This window comes from Lissotriton helveticus, chromosome 1_2 (genome assembly GCF_964261635.1).
Source record: "Lissotriton helveticus chromosome 1_2, aLisHel1.1, whole genome shotgun sequence".
In the NCBI taxonomy this organism is placed as follows: Eukaryota; Metazoa; Chordata; class Amphibia; order Caudata; family Salamandridae; genus Lissotriton; species Lissotriton helveticus.
The window spans coordinates 404,584,435-404,611,088 of NC_136058.1; the positions used below are offsets into that span (position 1 = coordinate 404,584,435).

Here is a 26,654-nt window from a genome sequence, read left to right on the forward strand (position 1 = left end):
GGTCTGTAGACTAAAGACTGTCTGCTGCTTGCAACTCAGAACTGTCGATTCCTCAGGCTCCACCGGGCTGCTTTTGGAGGCTTAAGGCATGATTATGAATGCCGCCGTAGTCGCCGAATCTCAATTTGCACATTCTTACCTTTCTCCTGGGCCACTGCAACCACTGACTTTACCCATTTACTGACCACATCTATAAATGATGTTTTTGACACAAAGGTGTCCACATGAGCATCTTTTAATTTGGCTGATCTGGGACGTGCCATGTAATAGCAATTCCCCTATATTATATCCCTAGACACTTTTAACATATGCTTTTCACAATAAATACATCAGACGGTATGTTTTTACATAGCTTTTCTTAATAAACAGATCAGGCATATTGCCTACAATAAAATTGATTTAAATTATGTTAGGGAGCTAGCAGGTAAGCTGAAGCATTTTGACAAAATGACATCCTGTTTGCCTCAGCTTCTCACTCTCCTGCGGTTTGCCCAGTGTTGCGGCGGGCTGGGCAGCGCTCCAAGTTAGCAGACTGTAGTTACTTTAAGTAGTTATGATAATTTATTAGCAGGCAGCTGAGATTATCTGTGTTGGGGCCTCTCACATCCTGTTTGGTACAGTCGGGTCCCACACAGGCCTCGAAAAATCTTAAAAATGTTAGAAGACTTGTAGGACTAGTGACTCAAATAATCTACTCAACCTAATTATAATGCTCTTAACCCCTAAATTGATTTCAAATGATGTGAATCTGGGCAAGTATTTTAATTTCCGCAGGATAAGACTTGAAACCTTTTTTCAAGAATAAACCTTAGCTTGTACTTTAGTCAAGGGTACACAGATTTGAAATTGGAATTATCTTTTAATTCCCAACCACGTTGTATCCCCCCTGAGGTTTTGACCTGAAGATGCTGAAGAGGGGCTCTTTGGCAGAGATCTTATGTTCCTTGCCGTTTGGTGCAGTGGAGGTAACGGACCTAAAAAGTGTAGATGTGGTGTAATCGAAAGTGATTAAAACAGGTTGGGTAGTCCAAAGAATGACTTTTATTCAGGTTGGCTCCACCCCTAGTTAAACGCAAGAGTGGCGACTATCTGAACTAATGGTTCAGGATAACTGCGCTCTACTCTTAAGGGGTCGACATGTTTGATGCCTCATAGTCTGGAGGATCAGTGGCGATTCATCAGGACCTAGTGAAAAACTATCAGTTCGAATGTTACGTGCATATTGTGCTGTATGTTATGTACAGACCCCCCAGGATATAGCGGCATGGATTAGTAAATTTAGCGGCACAAATATGGAAATTTAGCGGCATAAATATGGCAATTTAGCTGCATTTTTGAGGCACTTTATTATACTCCTAATCATTCATTTTCAGCCTTATATCAATGGAAACTGTTTTAGCAGAGTATTCCGCTTTGAAATAGGCAACCTGGGATATGGAACAGAGGAAGCAGCCCACAGGTGAAGGCTGTTATTCCTTGGAAATGCAATCCTCCATTTGATTTAGTATAGGTTCTGAGAAGCCCATCAAAGATGGCCTGGTAGCAGAGCAGCATCCCATAGGAAATGGCATTCCAGAACCTACCTTAGTGAAATTAAATATTTGCCTAAAATCACACAATTTCAGCAGGGAAGCCACGATTTTATCCACATTTTCTGGTTTCACTCTGTACAAAATAGCAAGTAAGTGGATATCAATTTGTCTTTCCTTATGTTAAGACGTTGTTTTTAGTTTTAACCTCCTAGTGCATTCTTCTGTAGTTTTTTAAATTATAGCTCCAACTTGACCCGAAGGTATTGAAGCTCTTCACATGTGCACCAGTCACACTACACAATTACAACACAAACACATGCATTGTTTATAGACATAGGGAGATTAAGTGACGTGCCCAGAATTACAGGATGACGAGACACAATTTCGTAGTGTATTAAAGCAAATATAACTCAGCAACTGTCTAAATTGGTTAACATCCTGGAAGATATGCTCTCTGCCCTGTCTGCCACACAGGGAGGTCTAATACCTCCTCTGACACAAGTGCTTCCAGCACACCTGCCCCTATTCCTCCTTGTACATCCATTCCAACCTATGACCTCATTCCGCCACCTGACCCCACTCAAAGCACTCACACTGTCCCAAGTCCACCCAATGTCTTCTGGTGACCCAATTCCTCCACTTCCTTTAACTATTCCGCATCTCCCTAATTATCCCATACCCTTAAACCTCACCATTTCCATAAACATTCCTACCCAGTAGACCCAGGCTATGCCCCATAAAAGTCTTAAAATCCCCAACCAGGCCCAAAATGTAGGACTTTCATATGGTCTAAGTGTATATAATGCCCTAAGAGGGGGACATTAATACAAAGGTACATTTTGAAAGTTTTTTTAATAGGTAAATCCGTGGTAAGTTAAAACAAGCATTTGCTATGCAATGGTCTCGGCATTATTTTTTTTTTTTTTTGGTCAAAAACTTTTATTGAGCAACAAAATCAGGGTTACAGAGATGGGCCTACAACCTCACGGGCTGGCCGCTAAAATCAAGGCACAATGTGAGAAAAACACTTGCGGCCACTCCGGTGGTCAGGCACAAATCGGATACAAAATGTCGCCCAAAGTATAAAACAAGATAAGGCATTTTTCTTTTATACACACACCGAAAAACAACAAACAACAAGAAAGGCGAATGCATAATAAACGGAGTCAGCCCAGGAGGAGGAGGGGAGCCCAGGAGGAGGAGGGGAAACCCACTAATCCGGAATATGAAATCATAATCAGTAGGACAAGGCAGGGTGGGGGGGACAGCGGGGAGGACAGGCAAATCAAAGGACAGTATACGAAATTTCAGGAACGCCAGCCTAGGGAGATAAGGTAACATCGGGGGTGTCAACCAATGGAGGAGCACAAATATCTCCGCGATAGGCGTTCCACTGACCCCAGATCTTCGTCCATGCCCTAGGTCTGCCCCTGGCTGTATAGACCGTCTTTTCGCGGAACATAGACCAGTCCATGTTTTCCTCCCACACAGAGGCAGTGGGGGGCCTGTATGAGCCCCAGAGTTGCGCAATGTCCCGCTTCGCAACCATATATCCCAGGGTCGCCCATCTGGTCTGGGCCACAGAATAGTCGGTAGGTTCCCACACGTTCAACAGGCATCTTCGGGCCTCAGGCACTAGGGCAATTCCCGTCACATCAGCCATCACCGCAAGCACCTCAGTCCAGTAGGCAGCCACCCTCGGGCACTCCCAGATAATGTGAAGAAATGTAGCACTCATCCCGCATCCACGCTTGCATAAACCATCCGGAGAAAAGCCCATCACAACCAAACGAGGACCAGTAACATACACCCGGTGGAGGATCTTAAGCTGAACCAGACGGAGACGGGCAGGAATGGCGACCTCTTTCGGAGAAGATAGTGCCGACTGCCAATCCTCGTCATCCAATTCCAGCCCGTCGCCGACCCAAGCCTTCCTAAGTCGGACAAGCAAGTCAGCGCGATTATGAATCAGCTTCTTGTAAATCAAGGAGATAGTGCTATCGAGGAGGTGGCCATCCAGGATACGATCTTCGAGGGGGGAGGACTCGGGGATGGCGGCACCAGGAGTCAGAACAGAAGCAAGGGCATGACGGACCTGCAAATATCTAAAAAATTCCCTATCACTCAAGTCATAATCGTTCCGAAGGGCCTCGAAGGACTTCACCGTTCCATTCATACATACGTCACCCACTCTACATATTCCAATCATATCCCAGCGGTCAAAACCCTTCGTCGTCCAAAGACAGCCCAGACGCTCAAAGGCATAAAGCGGAGTCGCCAACGTCATTCGATCCTCCCATCCCAGGCTTACATTCGCAGCGCGCCACACACTAACCACAATCCTGGTCGGTCCCGTAAGATGGCGCCCAGCCGACCTGGAGTAAAGCGCTCTATGAAAGTCCCCTCCCGGCAGCTGGAGTCTATCCATTTCAAAGGCCGGATCCCGACCCGGGGAATACATTGAGTGGTTAATGGCAGACAGTTGGGTAGCCCAATAATATCTCCTGATATCAGGAAGTGCTATGCCCCCGTCATACCAAGGGATGGTGAGCTTCGCAAGGGCGATACGTGGACGCCCGTCCCAAATCAGTTGCCTTTGTAGACTCTCGACCTCTCGGAAATAGGTAGCGGGAATGTCATCATAGGAATTCTGAAGTGCATAAAGGAATCGCGGCAAGGACATCATCTTGAAAAGGGCAGCTCTGCCCAGCGGAGACAGAGGCAATTTACGCCAGCGAGCCACGTCCAGCCTCAGTCTAAGAAGCGGGGGAAGGAGATTACGTTCAAACCGGAGCGACGAATCCAGTGTAATAAAGATCCCCAGATATTTGAAGCCAGACTGAACAACCTGGATAGGAAATCTATTCGGCAACGGGGGCAGAGCACCCGAGAGAACATATACACAGGACTTAGCCCAGTTAATAATCAAACCAGAATTTTTACCAAACGAGGTGAGAACGTCGAATAAAACATTTAAAGATTTACGCGGGGAAGTAAGGTAAAGAAAAATGTCGTCCGCGTAAAGCGAAACGCGGTCCTCAAAATCTGGGGACCAACGTATCCCCTTGAGTGAAGGTTCCCATCGAAGCCACGCAGCCAGCGGCTCTAACGCGAGAGCAAAAAGTAGCGGAGACAAGGGGCACCCCTGTCTGGTCCCCCTACCGAGGGAAAAGGGAACAGAAACTCGACCGTTAACCACAACCTGCGCCAGGGGGTCGGTGTATAGCAGCTTCACCCATCCAATAAACCCCGGGCCAAAACCAAACTTCTCAAGAGCTGCCCAAAGATAGGGCCACTCTATCGTGTCAAAGGCCATCGAGGCGTCCAACGAAGCCAAAATGGCCGGCTCCGTCAGAAGCCCCGCCCTCGCAATGTCTCCGTGGAGGCGACGCAGATTAAGAGCTGTGTTACGGTGCGGGATAAATCCGGATTGGTCCGGATGAATCAAGTCACTAATGACCGTCAGGAGGCGAGTAGCCAAGAGCTTGGCAAGAACCTTGGGCTCAACATTCAACAGGGAGATGGGTCTATATGACGAACAAAGATCCCGGGGTTTACCCTCTTTAGGAATAACAACGATCGTAGCCAGGCGCTGGTCATAGGGGAGAGTACCCCGCTCACGGGACTCCGAAAACATTGTTCAAAGATAGGGCGCAATCTTATCAGGACGCAGTTTGTACAACTCGATTGGCAATCCATTCGGGCCCAAAGCCTTGCCCGAACGGAGAGAGCGAATGGCAGTCGCTATTTCGTCCGTAGAGAACGGGGCCTCCATAGAGACCCGCTCCAAATCGGAGAGGCAGGGCAAAGCTATATCACGCAGCAAGAGGCGAGAGTCGTCCGCCTCCCGTTCAGACACAGGGGAATAAACCGCACGAAAGTAGTCCGCAAAACATTCCACTATTTCAACCGGGTCCGTCACTCTCACACCATTCGAAGTCTGAATCACCGGCACCACTCAATTCGCCCTCTCCTTCTTATCCAACCAAGCAAGCAATTTACCCGCTTTGTCCCCAACATCATACAAGCGACCCTGTTGCTCTCGAAACATCATTTTAGCCGCATCTGTGACCAGAGACCTATAGGCAAACTGCTTCAGACCCAGGGCATGGAGTTTGTCAGGAGTAACAGTCGATTCCAGGTCAGCCTCCATCTCAAGAATTTCCATCTCAAGATCCACCACCTCCCGATTCCTCGCCATTTTGGTTTCAGCAATGAGAGACAGGGCCTGCCCACGAATCACTGTCTTAAAAGCCTCCCATAGGGATACCGCAGAGGAGACGGACCCCTCGTTGTCTAGAAAATAATCGTCCAGGGACTTAATCAATAGACCACGGGTCTCAGGGGAGGTCAGGTACCAAGGGTTGATAGGAGCCACCCGGCCCGCCGCCTCCACCCCAACATCGAAGCAAAGCCAGAGCGGAGAATGGTCCGAGATGCCCCGGGGGAGGTGTCTAATCTCCCGAACAGCCGATGTGCAGCTGGCATTAGGAAGTAATCCAGTCTAGACAGACTCCCATGGGCCCCAGAATGGAAAGTATATTGAAGCTGAGTGGGGTGCATAAGTCTCCAACAGTCCACCAAACCAAAAATATCCAAAAAACCACCCAGCCATAGTTGGGCCGAAGGAGTGTCCCTAGGGCGGTAACGATCACTCAGACCGGAGAACACAGAGTTAAAGTCACCAGCCATGAAAAGAATACTATCAGGGAGGCCCAACAACACTCGGCCCAAATCGGAGAAGGTAGAGGTCTGCAGGCCGGGTGGCACATAAACGGCAAACAGAGAAAGGGTCCGGCCCTCATATCGTCCCACGAGGACGGCATAACGCCCCCGATCATCAAGGATCACATCATCTATCGCAAGGGGAAGGGAAGCCCGGACAAGGATGCCCACCCCCCTGGAACCCGTAGTAAACCCTGAGTGCGCGACAAGGCGATAGCCCCACCTATTCATTGCACGACAAGTATTGCCCACTAGATGGGTCTCCTGCAGAAAAACAATATCGGGAGACAAACGTCGCAGGCATCGCAACACCACCCCCCGTTTTATACGATCCCCCAGACCATTGACATTCCACGAAATAAACCTCAACCCGCTACCCCCCATCCCACAGAGTGATGCAGGAACCATCCCCCAATGAGCATGACATTGAAATTCCATTAGCATGATAGAGTCGCCTTGAAAAAACAAAACACAAACTTCAAACACCCCACCAACCCACCCCCCAACATCCAAGAAAACACCCCCCACCCTGCATCCCTGCAGTAAGCTAAAAAGCCACCCCAACATGCAGTGTGCCTGTCGCCCAAAAACCCCCGTTCTACAAAAAGACCCCGGAGGAGGAAAGGCCCTGTCCCACCCGCCACCCCGACAGAGATAAAGAGAGAAGAGAGCACACCGAAAATAGAGCCACTTAAGCATGGAACCCCGGAAGAATTCACATGGCACGGAGACAGGGGCATAGACAATAAGTTCAGCTCTCTACACCACCCTCGGCACCACCCGGGTGTTCGGTGGGCTCAGTCCAATTAGGCCGGTCCGGCAGAGAGTCCAGCCAGTCATTTACGGAATCAGGCCGATCAAAGAAAAGGGTCCGTTCATTGTACTCAACTCGCAGCCTGGTAGGAAAAAGCATAGCGTATCGCAGTCCCAAGTCCCGGAGACGTTTCTTGACTCCACGGAAGCCCATACGCTGTCTCTGCACAAGCTGTGAGAAGTCCGGGTAAAAGTTCAGCGTGGCATTCTCGAAGGCCACCGGGCCCTTAACTCGCGATGCCTGCAGGATAGCGTCTCGGTCCCTATAATGAAAGAGTTTTGCAACAATGGGCCTCGGCGGGGCGCCCGGCTTGCCCTGGCCACCCGGAACACGATGGGCACGTTCCACCGCAAAGAATTTGCTCAATCCAGATGGAGAAAGGTAGTTCTGTATCAAGTCCTCAACCAGGAGATCAACAGAATGTGGGTCAGGATTTTCCGGAACGCCAACCACACGCACGTTGCAACGCCGTGCTCTGTTTTCAAAATCCTCCAAGCGCCGGGTCATGAAATCATTCACCTTTCTGAGGTTGCCAATCTCCGTCTGTATCTCCGAGACGTCGGCCGTGAGGCTAGATGACTTGAGATCCAATGACTTCACCTTCTCATTGGTTTTAGAGAGGTCGGCCCGAATCAAGTTCACATCAATGGCCACAGTATCAATTTTGTGGGCCAGAGCTTCATACTGTTGGCCGATGGTTTCTCTCATGCCAGAAATGGCGCCCATGATGTCCTGCAAGGACGGCTCCGCCGAAGCCTCCAAAGGGTGCCCAACTGCACTCGGGCCAGGCAAGGCGGCTCCAGGGGACCCCTTCGATTGTGTGTACCGGTCCATGATGTTAGACTGGACCGGGCCCCCGCGAAGGGGCGTCTTGGTCTTCCGCCTCTCTTGGTCCCCTCTGCCAGCCATGATGGAGACCGCGTTCCCAAGGGACCCACGCGACCTGGTGAAAATGGCAGCAGGAGGACAGGGCGCTGGAGCCAAAAATCAGCAGCGAGGGCACATCGAGGTGTGAACCAGTCTGGAAGGATGCGAAGCAGGCAAAAGGCGCAACAGCAACCTCGCGCCGCTGGACCCGACAACGGCCAGACATCTCTGCAGGAAGACGTAGTCTGAGGCAGAATCGAAACCGAAAGTTATGAGGGGGACCCACAAGTCGAATCCCCCTGCTGCTGTTGTTCAACTCAGACACGGCAACAGAGCCTCACCAAGACCCGGGCGCACCACCAGGGCGGGCCCCGAAAGTTCGAGTCGACGTATCTTCGGTGCCCCTGGTCCAATTCGAGATCCAAAAACAGCAGGAAGATCAGCCCAGGTTCCTCTACAAGAGTCCTCGTAATTAATCAGGATATGTTCAGGATATCATGCCGGGAGTGGCGGGGGTCCGGAGAGCGCTGTGCTCACGCGGCCATCACGGATGCCCGCCAAGATCCTCCCCCGGTCTCTGCATTATTAAAGGTAGAGCTATTGGCATTGCTCATGACCTCTTTTTTTTTTTAAATCATAAATAAATGGCATTGTCATTTACATTGCCAATAATTAGCTTAATCGTTAAATAAATGGCATTGTCATTTACAATGCCAATAGCTTAATCACTCGCAAATGCATGACCTATTGTATTTACACCCACACAGAGCCACACACACACTCATTCAAATAGAGCCACCTACACAGAGCCACCCACACAGAGAGCCACCTACATAAAAGCTATCCACACAGAGCCACACACACACACACACACACACAGAGCCACCCCCGCAGAGCCACCCACACAGAGTCATTCACATAGAGCCACCTACACAGAGCAACCCTCTCACAGACAGAGCCACCCACACATAGAGCCACCTACAAAAAAAGCTATCCACACAGAGCCACACACACACATAGCCACACACACACACACAGAGCCACACACAGAACCCCCCCCCACACACACAGCCCCCCCCACACACAGAGCCCCCCCACACACAGAGCCCCCCCACACACAGAGCCCCCCCACACACAGAGCCCCCCACACACACAGAGCCCCCCACGCACAGAGCCCCACCACACAGAGCCCCACACACACACACACGCAGCCCCCACCCCACACACACACACACACACAGAGTCCCCCCCACACACACAGAGCCCACACACACACACCCAGAGCCCCCACACACACAGAGCCACACACACATACACAGAGCCCCAGAGCATATGGGGTGACCTCCATGGGAGCACTTCCTTTTAGTGTAAAAATGTGCACACATCGATTATGAGTGCATCCCTGCCTTGGGCACACCTTTAGTTCTTCATAGAAAACTCTGTGCAAGTGACGTTGTTATAGCTTTTATTTTTATTTTTCAAAGTTAATTCTGTAATATATTTTTTTAATATTAAATCTGTCTGTCAAACAATCCATGTGTATTATTACTTGATACTTGTTTCTCAAAGTATTTAACCGCTCCGATGCATTTCGGGCTGGTTAGCCCTTTGTCTAGGAGCTCTAAAAACGAAAATAAACAATATTGCCCATCATATCAACATTCAGATAAATAACAATGATAGTCTATACATTAGGGTTTCATGCAAAATAGGTGGATGCATTCGCACGTTTGCGCATGTGGTGAGTGATACGTGGTGAAGTGCTCGGTTCAACAGGAGTGATGTGCCAGATATCGGTGTGCTGTGAAACATGCACCGCAGTGCACAACAAGTCTGCTTACATGAATCGGCATGGGCACGTTCGTCAACTAAAATGAAAAAGTTATAGACCGTAGTTAGTGGGGTTGCTGGCCTTTCGGGGCACAGGCTCAAAGAAAGATGACTGCAGGCAGGATGCCGACTTACATTTAGACTGCTGGAAAGTTTGCTTGGAGCGAGTTACGGGAACTGGTTCTGAACGCGTAGCGTCGATTCCTTCCCTGGAGGTGAAGGGCTAGCCGGGCGGTGAGGCGGTGAGGATTATAAACACCAACCCGGAAACAGGTGAAGGGCTCCTGGTAGGCTCAGCGGTGCTCACGTGTGTAGTTACAATAAAAAACGGGCTAAAGGGACGGCGGCCATATTGAGTGAGTGTCGGTAGTGTGTGACAGTAAACGAAAATGCAAATATGTTGACAAAGCATCCAAACAATAAGTAAACCACTTATGATACAATAACTAATTACATTCTAGGCAGCAGAAAATCATTATACATTAGATCCCCACCGACGTGGTGGTTTACAGAAAGCAGCTAAATTCAGTCCTGTCGTTGAGCCCAAAGGGCTTCATGGCCTGAAGGCAATATATCCAGGCTATTTCACGTTGCAGTAGTGTCTTGTTATTGTCTTTACGCTCTTTTTTCTCAATGGTCTCTAATACTAGGAACTTGAGTTTGGCAATGCTGTGTTTTTGTTCCATGAAATGCATTGCAATGTGGATTTTCATAAGCAATATAATATTACAGCTCAGTGAAATTCATACAACAGCGTGGTGCACCGCTGCCAACTTCTTTTGACTTATACAGCATTTCCTTTTAGCCCCTCAGGCTCAGCAATGGGTAGTACAAACAACAGCTTGTTCAAGTAAGAAAGGTAAAGAAAAAAACGACTCCATTAACCTTAAACATGCCTATTTCAAACCTAATACTTTTTCTCGAATAGCTTCCATTTTTAAAGGCTGAAAACAAACAATTTTGAAGTAATAAAATTCAATTGTGTGCTGCAAAGTTTTATTTTTGATGCTGCAAAATTTGCTAATCTATGATGCAATGTCTTTGGGGGTGGGGAGAGTCTATCTAGAGTCTTCTCGCCAGAGATGTGCACCCGGTAAGATAATCTCCATGCTGTCAGTTACATTTTAGGAGAATAGATAGTTAAGTGGCAAATATCAACAAATATTTATTTATTTTATTTATTTAAAATTTTATATAGCGCGCAGTTACCCTTGGGCATCCCAGCGCTTTTCCAGACACCATCAGATAATAAAAATGGCAAGATTAGTGCAGTCAAGCAGGAAACAAGTGAGTTTTAAGACATTTGCGGAATCGCAAAGTGCAAGTCTCGGCACGCAATTCAAAAGGAAGCGAGTTCCACAGCTTCGCTGTGTTAACTGAAAACCTTCTCCCACCGGTACGGGCCCTTTTAACAATGGGGACTAAGAGAAAGTGTTTTTGATCAGAGCGCAGCGTTCTGCTCGCTTTATATGGGACCACTAATTTCCTCAGTATTGGGGGGCCCTTCCCCAGGAGGATTTTGTGGGCTGTACAGAGTGCTTTAAATTTGACTCTTTCCCGCACTGGCAACCAGTGCAACGCCTTTAGAGCAGGTCTGGCAGACTGTGTCCTGGGGATGCCCAAGAGCAGCCTTGCTGCCGCATTTTGGACCTGCTGGAGTTTGTTCAAAGTGGATTCCGGGGCGCCCAAAAAAATTGCATTACTGTAATCCAGTCTTGATGTAATCAGACCCTGGATTAACAGCTTCCTTGATGTTACAGGCAGAAGAGGAAACATTTTGCGAGCTGACCGCAGCAGGGCAAAACACACTCCTGCAGTTTTCTTGGCATGGGTCCTAAACGATAAATCTTGATCTAACCAGACCCCCAAGCTCTTGATCACCTCTTTCAAGCTAGGGAGGTCTCCCATGCAACTCGGCCAGCTGGTCAGGGGGAGTGAAGAGATTTTACTCCCTAACAGCATTATTTCTGTCTTCGAGCCATTCAGCTTAAGAGCTGACTCATCCATCCAAGTGTGAACTTCCGACAGGCAAAACCAATAGATCCAAGGTAAGAATTTGTTGCGAAAGGAACTACAAATTTAGATGCTGAGTAGCCTTGGCTAAATGGCTGAAAGTAGTATATAGATACTGCCATAGACATCCAATGTGACCGTGTTCTAGTACCGTTCAGAGTCCCAGGCCTATCTTCACGTCTCCGAGAAGGCTCTGTGTGCATGAACCAGGCATTGCCCCAGACCCTGGGCAGAACTAGGGTCTGCAATCTGGGGCGGGTCTGAAGGAAGCGTGTGAGGACTGGGGATGCACAAAGGGGCTTGTGAAAATCTGACTCCTGGGCACGGAGGGCCCATGCGGGTCTGGGGCCAGCAGAAGGTAAGAAGGGGGTGGGGAGTGAAAGGTACAGTGAGAGCTACGCCGACCGGTAGAAACAGAGATCCACAGAGTGGGTGGAGGGGCAGAGAAAAGAAAAGTCGCCAGAGCAGGCGAGCTGGAGGGAGGGGAGAGCAGCTCTAAGGTCAAGACAAGGAGGGCGAGTTGGTGCGATGCGGACTCTGAGAGGTGCATGTGACTCCGCCCCAGCCCTGCCCGCCGTTCAGAGTCCCAGGCCTATCTTCATGTCTCCCAGAAGGCTCCGTGTGCATGAACCAGGCATTGCCCCGGAGCCTGGGCAGAACTAGGGGCTGCAATCCAGGGCAGGTCTGAAAAAAGCGAGAGAGGACTGGGGGCGCACAAAGGGGCTTGTGAAAATCTGACTCCTGGGCATGGAGGGCCCCTGCGGGTCTGGGGCCACCAGATAGTTTTATTAAAGACGGGCGGGAGGCAACTGCCACCGCGTGAAAGGCGGCCTGGGTGTGGTGCCCAGGGCACAGGCACAGATAGGACCCGGGCTGACCACACATTACTGCCCCCCACCCCCGTGAACCGCGCGCAAGCTGGAGGCGCTTTATACCACCCAAACTCCGCTTCACAGCACTGCGAGGGAGAAGGGGGAGCTGCACGGTCTAAAGAAAGAAGAGGGGGCAAGAAATGAGGCGGAAACAAGACCGAAATTAACCCAGTCATACACACGCCTTGCAGCGGTGCAAACTCAAAGCAAATGCTCCTTTGCGCTATTTTCTGTCTCCTTCATAGGAACTGGATAGGATTTGCTCCACTCCAAAACGATTTTGCACCCTGGTAAAAGATAGATTAAAGCTATCTGCTCTACTTTTTCTGAAGTAACATGTTAAGGAGAGGCGTAGACAGCGTTTTCCCCGCCTATAAAATGTGAAAGATTAAACTAGATTTCGTGAAAAGTCGGCCCGCTCCGCTTCTAAAGCAAAACAGTGAAAAATCAACCGGTTTCATTTTCATATTATTTTTTAGCACTGCATTACTAATTAAAGAAGAGGTGGGAAGAGACGGGGAAGGAGGAGGAAAAATCGTGAAAGAGCCCCGTCCTTTTCAGACTGGGGGGCGTGTTTTTTCATGATGACGTCGCAGCGAGAAAGGAAACGAAAAAAAAAGACGCCAGCCAATCCGAAAAAGACGGGGCTTAAATGGAGTGATGCCCCTCTCCTCCAATGGCTGACCAGCATTCACGAGGCCAGCCAATGGAGAAGAGGGGCGGGTTCAAGCCCCCTAACTAAAAATCAATAAATCTTCGGACCGACCTGCGCAAGCGCAGCCTACGGTCCTCGACCTAAAAAATCACATTACACAACAAACTACAGAATGCCACGGACCATGTTATGACTTAGAACAGCACCTCCTGAGTCTTTTGTAATTCTAATGACCAAAATAAATTTTTCTTTCATATTAGTCAATATCCAACATTCTGAAATATGGTCATGGCCATTTTTCACCTGTCTATTTAGAGTCTGTTAAAATTGCGCCAAGACAGAGGGCTGGAACCCGATTAGAAAAGGAGGTCTTAGAGCATTAAAGTTGAGTGAATCAATCTGAAGCTGATGATTTAATTGTATTCATAATTAGGGAATCAATCAATTCAGATATCAGAACACCTTTACAATATTTGATTTCAGAAAAGTTCACAATTTCAGACATTAGCTACAAATTAAATCTTTTCAACCAGGTACTTGGTTTAACAATTCATTATTTTATTTTTCACTTTGACTTTTTCATAATTCCGAATTCTAATTCTCATATCTTCAATATGTCTGTAGCGATAAATTAAATGTAGCATTTTAATTAAAGGGGCACTGCTTCCGCGACATTGAATGAAACATGTACACCTTGAGCAACCTAGGATATGGCCTAATTTTAATTTGTACAAAAAGGGGGAGATTACATAACACAATATGTATTTATATTGCCAGATACCAAGCTGGCTACTCTTGATTTCACTCCATGCCGGTTTCTTCTACCTATCTACATTTCCTAGCTCTTTTATCACACTTGTGCAGATTGTTCTTAATTCCCACATAACATAAAGTGCCAACCTAGGCAATCTGGTCATGCTGAGCCAGGTCAAAGTCAAAAGTTCAAGCTGATCACGATGGAGCGCGAATTAGACAGAGCCCCAGATTAGTCCCGCTGAAGGTTTAGCCTCTCAAGTTTTGAGCCAAGAGCCCTGTTCGCATTGGAGAGGGTCGCAGGGAGTAAGGAGAGTATTGATGGCAGTGGTGGACATGGCACGAAGAGCAGGCCGAGTGTCGCAGACGGTCAGGCTGGAGCTTCGCATTGATGGTCTTCCAGATCAATTGATGCTTGCTGTGCAAGGAGATAGGCGGCAGGGGCTCACGCTGAAGTTCCGTGCGAACAGTGGGATTCCGGTGCGAATGGGCTCATTTGCTCTCATGAAGAGTTCAAAAGCTTGATTTAGGAGCCCACTGAACCACATGCCTAAGGTACTGAGAGATAGTTTGGACACTCTTGAGCCCTCCATTAGAGACTTACTGGAACTCTCCTTTGATTCAGGGCAGGTGCCTAAATCATGGAAAGAGGCGGTAGTCCTTCCTTTGAGGAAAAAGCCCAACCTGAGCTTTGAACATCTTGAGAACTTACGACCCATTTCACTCCTGCCGTACTTTGCCAAAATTGCGGAAAAGGTAGTGAATAACCATTTGTCTGCTCATATTGAGACAAATGGACTACTCCACCCCACACAATCGGGTTTCCGCGCCCTCCACTTAACAGAGTCAGCACTTCTGGTATCAACTGAGATTTTAAGGAAATATGCTGACGTGGGTCAAACGGCGGCACTGATCTTGCTCGATCTCAGTGCCGCCTACGACACTGTAGACCACCACACACTGCTACAGTGTCTGAAGAGGGGAAGAGTGGTAGGTAAAGCATGGGATTGGATGAAATCCTTCCTGTCTGATCGAAGCTTTCAAGTAGCATAGGGGTCATTTTGCTCTAAAAGCATCAGTTTAAAACAGGGAGTGCCGCAAGGGTCTAGTTTGAGCCCGACTCTTTTTAATCTGTATGTGGCTCCCGTGGCAAAAATAACGGACTCTTTTGGAGTAAGGGCCGTGACCTATGCAGACGACAGACAACTGGTCGTAACCCTGACACAATCAAAGGAGCTGGCTGCCACGAATTTCACCTTGTGTATGCAGCAGCCTGCCGCATGGATGGCAAGTAATTGCCTCAAGCTCAACGGCAATAAGACGGAGGTTCTGATTGTGGGAAAGGCCCCATCAGTATGGACCCCGGCATGGTGACCCTCTGAGCTGGGTCCCCTACCGCCCCCCAGTAACGCAGTGAGAAATCTGGGGGTATGGCTCGACAATAAAATATCTTTCGAGCAACAGATGAAACATCTGGCAGGGACTTGCTTTGGCATCCTGAGAGTTTTGAGGAAGACGTTGGATATACCCGCGAGCGTCCCGCGAGTCACAGTAAAGGGCGTAGCTATATCGAGAGAGGCGGGTGGCGGGAAGAGGCACCAGGTGCGTCGTGTCACGAGACGCTCTACCTTCTGGTCCTCGCAGTCCCGCAGTAACAGAGTCCGTTCAGCCCCGTTGACGAAATGCGTCCGTGTGGCAAAGGAAGGCTCCCAGCTAGCACAGGTCAGTTATCAGCCACAGTTCACGGCTGCGAGCGGCACACCATAAGAAGCAGTTCCTACTTTCCTACAGCTAGTGATGGGTGGATTGGTTAGTGGTGTAGGATAGAGTCATGTACTGTTGGCAGGTGATGGTAGAAATGTGTGGTAGCTGGGATAGAAGGGTATAAAGGTGTGGTTTAGTAGTGTGTGCTGAGAAATTGGATTGTGCATAGGGTTAGATTGTAGTCCATGAGTGGAGTACATTTGGTGTGTGTGTGTGTTACTCTGGTCATGGATGGGGTTGGGTGTGTGCTGATGAATGGGGAAATGGGCAGCATTTCTGACCCTAGTCCCGACCAGCTTCAAACAGGCACTCACCCTTGTCATCTCACCCTCAGCCGCGATGCACAGGTGAGACACCATAGTTTTTTGTTTTTTTTTGTTTTTATATAGCCTGAACTAGACCCACAGATATCAGGTAGCAGAGCGCTTTACATGAGCACCAATTTCGTTGCACAAGGACACATTCATTTTGTTAGGCAAAGGAAGATTAAGTGATTTGCCCAGAATCACAGGATGTTGTGCGTTGTTGCCAAGACTCAAACCTGGTTCTCCAGCTTCGAGGTCAACCGCTCTAGCCGTAAGGCTACATCCTCTCCCGTAGCCTTGGCCTTGGCCTTTTATATCCCTAGTAGTCAGTTGACCCCTTCAGCCAATGGGAACCCTAGCCCTATCCAATCGGAACACTAATCCTGAACCTTAGGGCCAATAGGAGGCCAAGACCTTACAACCAATCATAGCCCTAGTCCAAGCACTCAATCAGGCACAAAACTCTAAACCCTACATCCAATAGAAAGCCTAACCCCCACCCAAGTCCCAACCCTGTTCCCTGTCAATCATACAGGAAACCCTAAACCCTATCTCCAATAGAAATCCTAACCCTAGGCCTAGTCCCTACCCTATATTAAGCAACCAATCACACAGGAAACCCTGAGCCCTATTTCCAATAGAAAGCCTAACATTAGCACTAGTCCTAACCCTAGACTACACAACCAATCGCACAGGAAACTCTAAGCCCTACGTCCAATAAAAAGCCTAGCCCCAGGAACTAATCCAAAACCCTAAACCTACCCACCAATCAGATCACTAACCCGAAGCTCTACATCAATAGAATCACTGATCCAGGAACCAATCAGAACCCTCAAATAACCAACCAATGAGAACACTAACCCTAAACCAATAGAAACACCAGATGCAACCACCAATCAATGCACCCAATAGTAGTCTATATAGGAATTCACCAAACCCCCCAGCAAAAGCACGGGCATCACCTCCTCTCACGACCTCTGCGACAAGCTTGAATCCTACTTCCATCTGAAAATCAAGGGCTTCTACGGCCACTTCAATGACCAGACACCTGACGCCGGAACCACCCCCTCCCCAGCAATGCCAGACAGCCTACTGTCTCCTCATGGACCCCAGTGACCACCGAAGACACAACTTCGACCATGAAAGGCATCAACTCAGGAGCCCCCACGGACCCCTGCCTGTCACACATCTACCACAGAGCCGCCATCGCCCCAGAACTACGACGCACCATCAACACCGCCTTTAAGACCGGCACCGTCCCCAACAACTGGAAATGTGCAGAAGTCAGACCCCTGCTCAAGAAGCCTTCTGCGGACCCCACTGACCTCAAAAACTACTGACCCATCGCCCTCCTCCCCTTTGTGACCAAAGTCACTTAGAAGATCGTCAATGCCCAGCTAACAAAATTCATTGAAGAAAACTCCATCCTCGCCCCCTCCCAATCCATATTCTGCAGCAACCACAGCACCGAGACCACTCTACTCGCTGTCACAGACAACATCAGCATCCTCCTCGACCAAGGGCACACCGCGGCTCTGATCCTACTTGATCTCTCTGCTGCATTTGACACCATCTCCCACCGCACACTAACCGCATGACTCCACAACACCGGCATACAGGGAACCGCCCTCGACTGGATCCGCTCCTTCCTCACTGCAGAACCGAAAGAATCAGACTGACACCCTTCCTCTCCAAACCTACGGAAATCAACTGCGGAATACCTCAAGGATTGTTGCTCAGCCCCACGCTCTTCAACATCTTCATGGCCCTCCTCACCGCCATCGTCAAACAGCATGGACTCAGCATAGTATCCTACGCCACCGACACCCAGCTCATCCTCTTCTTCACCGAGGACCTCGTCACCACCAGACTCCATTTCCGTGAAGGAATGATGGACGTTGCATCCTCGATGAGCAGCAGCAGGCTGAAGCTCAACGCGGAGAAGGCAGAGGTCCTCGTCCTTGGACCCTCCCCCTCTGCATGGGACAGTACCTGGTGGCCCACCGCCCTCGGCAGCCCTCAACCCCCATGGAGCACGCCCGAAACCTTGGAATCGTCCTCGACTCCTCCCTCTCCATGACCCGACAGGTCAACGCCATCACCTCTAGCTGCTTCAACACGCCCTGCATCCTCCGAAAGACCTTCTAATGGATCCCCCCCCCCGAAAAAAGGAAGATGGTCACCCACACACTCATAACCAGCAGACTGGACAACGGAAACACCCTGTACGCCGGGATCAACAGGTCTCTGCTCCACAAACTCCAAACCATACAGAACACCGCAGCCAGACTCGTCCGCTGCATCCCTTGACACGAACACATCACCCAACACCTGCGTAACCGCCACCAGCTCCCCATGGAGAAGATAGTTACTTTCAAGAAACTCACCTATGCCTACAAATGCCTCCACAACACCGGCCCCCAATACATCAACGAAAGGATCTCCTTCAACGTACCCAAGCGAAACCTCAGATCCGCCGACCTCGTTGAAACCCCATGCAGAAGAAAAGCCAGAACAGGTGGAAGAGCCTTCTCAACCTGGCCAAGACCTGGAACAAGCTTCCAATCGACATCAGATGTTCCTCCTCCGTGAACATCTTCAGGAAGACACTCAAGACCTGGCTCTTCGACTGAAAAGAGCTGCTTCCCCCCACAGCGCCTTGAGACCCTCATGGGTGAGTAGCGCGCTTACAAGTACCCTGATTGATTGATTAGCTCTAAAAGACGCCTACTTTCATATTCCAATTCATCCCGCTAATCGCAAATATCTCAGGTTTATGATAGCAGGCGAACAAGAACATTGCAAGGTACTTTCATTCGGCGTCACCGCGGCCTCCAGAGTGTTCACCAACTGTCTCACAGTAGTAGCTGCTCATCTCAGAACACAATGTTTACATGTCTTCCCTTACCTGGACGACTGGCTTATCAAAGCGAGCACTTACCAAAACTGTATACTACACACTCAGACAACAGTACACCTACTTCACCAGTTGGGTTTTACAATAAATGCACACAAATTTCACCTGTATCCGGCACAAGTGCAATCTTATCTGGGAGTTTCCATCAACACTCTCAAAGCTCTAGCCACTCCCAATATAGCCCGGATTCACAATATCCAGGCCACACTATTATAATTTCAACCCAACCAATCATTACCATCCAGAGTCTTCATGCTGCTGCTGGGAATGATGGCATCCTGCTTTGCAATCGTACCTCATGCAAGGCTTCACATGTGTCCTCTGCAGCAATGTCCATCGAGTAAGTGCAATCAATCACAGGGTCTATTAACCGATGTAGTGTTGGTAGACAGTCGCACCCATCGCTCTCTGCAGTGGTTGAACCCTCAAAACTTAGCAAAAGGGCGGCCTTCCATAGACCTGATTCCACAGACTATACTCCCAACAGACGCATCGTTAACAGGTTGGGGTACCCATTTCAATATTACACAGTACACAGCTGTGGTCCGACAAACATAGCAGTGTTCCTAGCACTCAAAGCTTTTCTCACCCAACTTGTAGGCAAGACTGTCTGAGTACGCACAGAGAACATCACAGCAATGTACTACCTACAGAAACAGGGAGGGACTCCCTCTCTCCAGCTGTCACGCTGTGCACAAAGCATTTGGAATTGGGCGATTCACCAAAAAATCTATCTCCTAGCAGAACACCTCCCAGGGGTAGGCCATCAGATTGCAGCCCTGCTTAGCAGACACAGTCTGAGAAGGTAAGAAGTTCTTCTTCCCTACTTTCAAAAATGGGCTTTTCCACAGATAGATCTGTTTGCAACAGTATACAACACAAAATACCCATTCTTTACATCCAGGTTCCCACAACCAGCATCCAAAGGCAATGCCCTTTGGAGGATTTGCTCAGGTATATATGCTTACGCTTTTTCGCCTCTCCTGCTAATTCCATTACTTGTTCGGAAACTCAGACAAACGTCCCTCACACTGATCTTAATAGCCCCGACATGGGCTCGCAACCTTGGTACACCACCCTGTTAGAACTCTCAGTGGTTCCACATCAAAAGCTACATCTCACACCTTGTCTCCTCACTCAGATCCATGGGGAAGTCGGACATCCAATTCCCAGAGAACTCAACTTAGCGATTTGGCTCCTGAAGTCATAGAGTTTGGTTATTTACAACTACAACCAGACTGTATGAATATTCTCAAGAAAGCTAGAAAGCCTACTACTAGAGTATGTTATGCAGCAAATGGAAACGTTTTGTTTCCTATTGTAACAACAACAATATCAATCATCTTGATGCGTTTGTGCAGAATCATTTGTTAACTGTTGCATTTACAGCAATGTGGATTAACTTACACGTCCATTTGTTTACACCTGGCAGTCGTAGCTGCATACTTACAAAATAGACAGCACCTATCTCTCTTCAGAGTACCAGCGATTAAAGCCTTCATGGAAGGATTAAAAAGGGTTATACCGCCAAATATTCCCCCTGCTCCAGAGTGGAACTTAAACATAGTCCTTACAAGGCTAATGGGCCCGCCTTTTGAACCAATGCACAAATGTCAGTTACAATTCCTATCATGGAAAGTTGCTTTCCTCATAACGATAACCTCACTAAGGAGAGTTGATGAACTTCATGCATTACCTATACAAGAGCCTTTCTTTCAACTTCACAAAGATAGAGTGGTACTACGTACCAATCCTAAATTTCTCCTTAAAGTAGTTTCTGCTTAGGGGTAATTCATGTGCGAAATCAAATTAAAATAACATAACATTAGCATTTTCATTATTAATAGAACCATCGTAATTCTTGTATAGAGTTTATGTGCTGCAATGATAATAGAATCAGATAAAAGTAATTAGCAGTATAAGCACATTGAACAAAATAAATAGTTCCACCATCTTTCTAAAACAATGTACATATGCAAGCATAGAACAACTGTATGTAGCTTTTTCCTACAATGCTTTCCCGTGTGTGTGTCTGTGTGTCTGTCTCCCATTCCCTGTAGGGAGAGTATGTAGCTCCCCGTTCTAGAAGAGTCGGTCACGAAGGAGCACACTGCATTGAATAATTTCTTGGTATGCACTTTTTATTAGTATTACAGGAAACCACAATGATTGATTGTCTCTTTTATATTTTTCTTTCCCACAGAATCTTCCACTTCAGTCCCTTAGGTGAGTCTCGGCCGCCGTCGTCCCTCGGACAGAAGGAAAGGACTCATGTAAGTGTTTTTGCTTTATGGTTTAGTCAAGGGAGGATGTGAGGGATAAATAATAGCTATGCATAAATGTGAAGGGAGGGGGTAGAGGTTGGAGCAACCAAAAGAAAAAGAGTACCCGATGATTTCTGCGCTTGTTTTTCTTTTCTGTCTCACTTATTTCCCTTTCCCTGGGTGCCTTTCACCTCTCAGCCTCCCCTCCCGTCCCTCTCTGACTCAGCCCCTTTCCAAAAGCCCCTTAGACCCCACGCACCTGGAAGAGCCATGTCACTCCGGGACCGTGGCGTGGTGACTCCACGTCCTTCAGTGCAGTCTGGTAGTAGATCATGCCTCCAGGTATTCTGAGGCTATTCCCCTCAGGGCTACCACTGCCCCTGCAGTGGCTAGGGCCCTCGTTAGCATCTTTACCAGGGTGGGCTTCCCCAAGGAGGTGGTGTCATACAGAGGTACCAACTTCATGTCTGGCTACTTGAAACACATGTCGAAGGAGTGTGGCGTGAATTACCGGTTCACTACCCTCTACCTCCCACAATGTAATGGCTTTGATTTTTTTTGGATATTTTTTAGAACTTTATTTTAATTTTGTCAACATACAACCTGGCAGTCAGAGTATACATAGACATATCATACCAATATTTTCTACGTCAGTAGGTTAATCAAGAAGCAGTCAATAATTACACATGCACTAATCTGCTTTTCCATTCTCCAAGTGATCAGTAAGTGTCCAATTCCCCTAATTGGGAATGTACCTTACAATTATCATGTGGAGACACCTCCCTGCTCGTCCCCAGTGTCGTAGTGTTCTGCCTTATCAGTTTCAGAGCCAGAGTCTGTGTCTGTTGTCACTCGGGAAGTAGGAGCTAGGAGTTATCTGTATGAGCACGGCAAGTGTTGAGTGTATCCTCAAATATGTCATCCTTTCTGCTAAGGCGCATATGTGTCTCCTCAGCTAGGGCCCAGTTGAGCGCATCTCTATGCCAGAGCGCAATCGTTGGGGCATGCTGGGACAGCCATGTGATTGCATTTCTAGGTCATGCCAGTACCATAGGCGACTGACCAAATTTATAGGTTATCTTGCGCCCTTCTGGCATCTAAAGATGCCTAATAAACAGCATTTGGTTGTGGGCTCAATACTTAGTTGTGTGGCATGCTCCATTTCTTCGACAGCTTGTTGCCAGCAGGAGTGTATTGCATCGCAGGGCCATGGTTAATGTAAGAAATCAACCCCCACAGTGTTGCAGCGCAGGCATATATCTGGGCAAGACACAACCATTCGATAAAGGTCTTGTGGCGTTAAGTAGGTTCTTCGCAGAAAATTATAATGTATCATTCGAAAATGGGCATTACTAGAAACCATGCATGCTAGTTCACAGGACCGCTGCCAGTCTTGATCTTCCTTTGGAATGTCAAAGTCTAAATTCCAGGCCTCTTTGGTCCGTGTGTAGTGTGTAGTGTCTACTGTACAGTTTAAAATGCAGCCCTTTGGGGGTGCGTGGGGTTGTGGCTCCTCCTCTTCCTCTCGGGGAGGTTACAACCAATACCAGCAATACCATCCCTATCCGGGCCAACCGCAATACTCCTCCTGCCTGCAACAGCACTCGTTTCGAAAGCCGCAGGCTGCCTCTTACAAGCAGTACAGAGGGAAATCCTCCTGCTGAGGTAGAGATTCCTCAAAAAAGCAGTGCCAACTGCCAACTGTCAACCGCTCTTCCCATCAATCCGACCAAAGTTGGAGGGCGGATCTCCCATTTCTTCTCCAATTGATCCGCAATAACCACAGATCGATGGGTTTTGGACATAGTGTCCAGAGGCTACACCAAATTCTCCCCCAGAGTTCCTCCTCCTGCCCGTCTAAAGGAACTTTTATGCCAAATCAATCTCATGTTAAGGAAAGGAGCGATCCAAAGTGTTGTGAATCTTCAAAGGGATGCAGGCTTCTATTCAAGATTCTTCCAAATCAAGGAAAAATCGGGGGAGTGGCGCCCCATTCTGGACCTTCGTTCCCTCAAAAAGTTCCTCAAGAAGCAAACTTTCCGGATGTTGTCTCTCCTAGAAGTGCTTCAATTACTGCCTCAAGGGGATTACAAGCCAACACTGGACCTTCAAGATGCCTATTTTCATGTCCCTATCCTACCCAGACACAGAAACTTCCTGCGCTTCAGAGCAGCTGGCAGAGATTTCCAATTCCAAGTCCTTCCATCTGGCCTTCGCTCTGCACCCGAATGTTCACCAAAGTCTTGGCACCGTTGGCAGCATATCTTGGTCAAGATGGTGTCCAAATATTTTGCTACCTCGACGACTGCCTTATAAAGGCGCAGTCGTTCGCAATCGCAACTAGACACACTCAGTCATGCCTGTCTCTGTGTCTTTCCATCAATCTTGAGAAGTCTCAGTTCACCCCCTCTCAAGTGAGGACCTTCTTGGGGGCCATCATAGACACACAGGAAACAAGAGCCTTTGTCACAAACGAAAGACAACAGCGGATTTCCAAACTGGCAACTCTCCTGCGCACATAAAAGTATGTTTCTGTTTGACAGTTCAAATCGCTTCTGGGGATGCTGTCTTCCTGTATACCCCTAATGCCCAACTGTCGCCTCAAAATGAGAGCACAACAGGAGGAACTCAACAACCAATTGCAACAAGTCTTCGGGTCCTTCGACGATGTCATCAACATCACGTCTCAGATACGAAGAACATTGCTATGATGGACTCGCATACCAAACATCTCAGCAGTTCATTTGTAGTGGGCACTCCCGGTTTCATCCTCACGACAGATGCCTCCCTCGAAGGGTGGGGAGCGCATCTTCAAGCCCTCACAGTCAAGGGGAAATGGGACACCCACCTATGAACTTGGCACATAAACCTGGACTATTGTAATGCCCTGTTACTAGAATCCCCGCAATATCTGATTGAGAAATTGTAGAGAGTACAGACCATGGTGGCCAAACTGGTACTTTTGCAACCACGCCTCACAATCAAGGGTAATGGGACACCCACCTATGAACTTGGCACATAAACCTTTTGGAGTTACTGGCGATATTCCCAGCTCTGAAGTCCTTTTGCACCCTCATTCAAGGAGCTTCAGTGTTGATCAGAATGGACAAAGCAACAAGCAATCATTATGTGACCAAACAAGGGGGCACAAGATCCACTTTGCTATCCCTATAAGCTCAGCAAATTTGGGATTGGGCGATTCAACATCAGATCACTTTAACAGCAGTCCACGTTCTGGGGGTGTCCAACCTTCTAGCGGACTCCCTGAGCATGTCGGTCTCGTCAAACCACTAGTGGGAACTTCATCAGCCGACGTTGAACCGCATCTTTCAGCTTTGCGGACACCCAAATCTGGATTTATTTGCGACCAACCTGAACCGCAAATGCCCATTCTATGCAAGTTGGCTTCCCCACTCAGAATCGTGCGGGAATGCGTTTTTGATGAACTGGTCAAAGATATATGCTTACGCTTTTCCACCGATTCCTCTAGTCGCAAGGGTACTTTGGAAAATGCAGAAAGAACCCTGCTGCATTCTTCCCATAGCCCCCAGATGGCCTCGCCAGTTCTGGTTTTCAGAGCTCCTCCTTCTGTCGGAGTGCAATCCAATTTGGCTGCGCCCAATTTCAAATCTTCTTACTATGAACCATGGCCTGATCTGCCATCCGAATCCAACTGGTGCCTGAGCACTATGAGTTTGCTAACTTGATTATTCCTCCGAACTGCAGGGAGGTCTTTACTAACGCTAGAGCACCCTCCACTATCAAAACCTACAAACTCAAGTGGAAACGGTTCTATCTTTGCTGTGAAGCTTTAAATTCAAATTCTTTAGTTTAACCCTGAGAAGACAGAGATTCTACACTGTGCAGTAAGTAGAATCCCTCCTAAACTTCCACTTGAGTTTTGGCCAACATCCCCTGCTACTCCATTGGCTCCCAGTAGCGTGGTACATAATCTGGGAGTCATGGTTGACAACAAATTGACATTAGAAAACTGTCAACAAAACAGCTGGAAGTGGTTTTACTCTGATCAGAGCATTTCGGAAAATCCATCCGATGTTCTCTTAACAGAACAGAGCACTGATAGTCCAGAGCACCATCCTCAGTAAGCTGGACTATTGTAATGCCCTGTTACTAGAATCTCCGCAATATCTGATTGAGAGATTGCAGAGTAAAAACCATGGTGGCCAAACTGGTACTAGTGCAACCACGCCGCTCCTCCGCCTCCCGGGCACTCTCAGATTTACACTGGCTGCCAGTCTCACAGAGGATACGATTTAAGGCACTATGTATAGTATTTAAGGCTCTACATGGTCACTGTCCCAGATCTCTGCAGGAGAAACTGACATGGTATGTCCCTTCACGAGCACTGCGCTCCTCATCGGCTAATCTGGTGAGGGTGCCTAGAGTTAGGAAAGTCAAATCAGGAGCTAGGGCCTTCAGTGCAGCAACGTCCCGCCTTTGGAATACTCTTCCATTTGATACAAGACAAATAGACAACATCCTGCAGTTTAGAAAAAGGTTAAAAACCTGGCTCTACCCTCGAGTATGCTCCTTGGCATCCTGCTAACTCCTTCCGGGCAGGGGACATAGTCTCTCGGCCCTAAGCTAGTCGCCTGTATCACAGCGCCAAGTTACCCGTAGAGTGTCAGTTGCGCTTTACAAATAATGATAAATAAATAAATAAATAAATGTTCACCCTGTTCACTCTACGCCAGAGCAGCTTCTGCCTTTTTTCTTACAATTAGCAAAATCCAGACTCTCTCACTCTACAGTGAAGGTTTTTCTGGCTGCAATTTCCAGATTCCGGCAGGATGGCTCCAATTCTCTTTATTCTTCAAGAATTATTCAACAATTTTTCAAAGGCTTATTTCAGATGTTCCCTCCCATTCGACGCCTGCCTCCTCCTTGGCATCTGAGCATTGTGTTGGCACAACTCATGAAGTCCCCATTTGAGCCCATTTGTAGGGTTGATCTTAAATTCATCACTGCTTTTAGCTTTTACTTCGAGTCAGCGAGATACAAGTTTTTACTATCAAACCACCTTTTCTTCAATTCACCAAAGACGCTGTGGTGCTTCGCACTAATCCGGCCTTAATTCCTAAAGTTCCATCTGATTTCACCTGAATGAGCCTGTCATCTTAAATACTTTTTTCCCTAATCCACAGTTCCTGAGTTGTTTGACATTTTATTTGCAAAGAACAACCAGTATCCGTAAAACTGATCAGCTTTTCATAACCTACGGCAGGATGCGTAAAGAACCTCCAGTTGCTAAACAGACTATTGCACGTTGGATATCTAGAGCAATTTCCTTTTGGAATCAGCAAGCAGGCAAGACACTTCATG

At 48.1% G+C, this 26,654-nt stretch overlaps 1 long non-coding RNA gene across 2 annotated transcripts in view; it reads left to right on the forward strand.

Annotated features, from left to right (window-relative positions):
- LOC144807969 (uncharacterized) overlaps positions 1-26,654 on the forward strand; it is a 56,572-nt gene that overhangs the window by 7,593 nt on the left and 22,325 nt on the right. For both annotated transcript variants that reach the window (XR_013606543.1, XR_013606544.1), the window contains exon 2: positions 21,251-21,320. This is a non-coding gene — a long non-coding RNA (uncharacterized LOC144807969). The remainder of the gene's footprint in view (positions 1-21,250; positions 21,321-26,654) is intronic.